Below are 2060 nucleotides of genomic sequence, written 5' to 3'. Positions count from 1 at the left end.
ATGGAAGAAGAGGATGCGTGATGACACCGGCCCGGGACTGGTGCAACCCGCAATTCCCGCAACCATTACTTTTGAGCTAAAGGGCCACATTCTCGCTCAACTCAAGGAGATTCCTTTTTACGGGAAAGATCACGAAGACGCCTACAAGCACTTGGATGAAGTAAATGATGTGGCTGACTACTTCAATGTACCAAATGTGCCTCGCGAGACCCAACTACTTCGGATGCTCCCAGTCACGTTTAAAGGTGCTGCGAATGATTGGCTCAAGTCACTTCCTCCTGGATCGATCACCACATGGGCCAAGATGAAAGAGGAATTCATAGACCATTTTTGCCCGCCTTCCAAGATAGCTAAGTTGAAGAAAGCCATCGCCAACTTCGAGCAACAACCCGATGAATCTCTTTATGAAGCTTGGGAAAGATACAAAGGTTTACTAAGAAATTTCCCACACCATGACCTTAATAGCCAACAAGAGGTCTCCATTTTTTATGATGGAGTCAATGTCACCACAAGGCAATTGCTCGATTCACAAGGCCCGCTCACCAGAAAGCCGCCTCCAGAAATCAAGGAGTTAATTGAGGAATTCTCTAAGCATTCTAGAGAATACCACAATCCGAGAAATGAAGTAAGTCAGGGAGCAGTGAACTCGGTGAATGATAGCATGGCGGCGGTAATAGCTAAGCTTGATAGTCTAGATTGAAGGATGACAAAAATGGATCAAACAATCCATGCTATTCGAGTTGGATGTGAAAATTGTAGCGGGCCCCACCTCACCAAGGATTGTGATCTAGACGAAAACGGAAATAAAAAGGCTTAAGTGTTTTACTCTAGTGGCGATAGATACGACGAAGATTGGAGGAAACTGAAGAAGGAATGGCTCCCATACGAAGAATATAAAAAGGCTAAGGAGGAGAAATACAAGCAGAAGGAGAGGGGATTCTATCAAGAGGAAGAGCCTGTGATGGAAAAGAAGGCCAATTTAGAAGAAATGCTCACTAGATTCATAACCGCGTCCATAAAAAGACACAATGATCACGATGTAGCAATGCAAGAGATCAGAAATATGTTGAGGAATCAGCAGACATCCATTCTCAACATTGAGAAACAGCTGGGACAACTTGCACATCAAGTGAATGAAAGAAGATCGGGCCAACTTCTGAGTAACACCGAGAATAATCCAAGAATGGAAAACGCGAGTATGGTAACTTCCAGCTGTGAAAAAAATTTCACATAGGCACAGAGGGTCCCTAATAACAAGATAGAGAAGACAGAAGAGTCGATTCCAGCTAAACCCGACACGACTCGTCGAGTCCCTCCAATGGACTCAAAGAGTCCATGCGTACAAGACAGAACTACCATCCACTTAAAGCCATACAATCCCCCTCTGCCATTCCCAATCAAAGCCATGCCTGTGGAAAAAGTTGAAGCTTATAAATCCTTTATGAAGCATGTTAATGACCTCCAAGTCAATGTGCCATTTGTAGAGATGATGCTTACAACACCCAAGTACTTCAACTTACTAAAAGGTCTCTTTGCTGCTAGGAAAGACTTGGCTGAAGTCGCAGAAATAATGCTGAGTGAGTTACCCGAAAAGAAGGGCGATCCGGGAAGTATCAAAATTCCATGTCAAGTTGGAAAAATATTTGTCACTCAAGCTTAGACCGATTCCGGTGCAAACATCAACCTGATGCCTCTTTCCTTCTTCAAGAAACTGAACTTACCAGAGCCAAGACATGTAAACATGAAGATCCATTTGGCTGACAAGACGATAATTCATCCAAGAGGAGTTTGCGAGGATCTTCTCATTAAAGTTGACAAGTTCATCTTCCCAGTAGACTTTGTGGTGCTAGATATGGAAGAAGACCCCGAAGTTCCAATTATTTTGGGGAGGCCATTTTTAAACACCGTGTGTGCTTTAATTGATGTATGTGAGTCTACACTTACATTAAGGGTAGGAGACGAGTCAGCGGTATTCAAAGCTATACCAGAAGTCAAGCAAGAGATGAAGGGGAGAGAAGAGATCTCATTTATCGATTTACATGATGAGATACTACACAAAG

General features: G+C 43.3%; 1 non-coding gene across 1 annotated transcript; it reads right to left on the bottom strand.

Moving 5' to 3' along the window:
* Positions 1-352: 352 nt before the first annotated feature.
* Positions 353-459, bottom strand: LOC145019126 (small nucleolar RNA R71). The gene has a single exon (XR_013667444.1). It is a non-coding gene; the product is annotated as a small nucleolar RNA R71 (small nucleolar RNA).
* Between the last annotated feature and the right edge of the window lie 1601 nt (positions 460-2060).

This window comes from Lactuca saligna, chromosome 9, assembly GCF_052625555.1.
Source record: "Lactuca saligna cultivar CGN05327 chromosome 9, ASM5262555v1, whole genome shotgun sequence".
Taxonomy (NCBI): Eukaryota; Viridiplantae; Streptophyta; class Magnoliopsida; order Asterales; family Asteraceae; genus Lactuca; species Lactuca saligna.
Note: the sequence above shows the minus strand (reverse complement) of the source record. Positions and strands in the feature narration are given on the sequence as shown.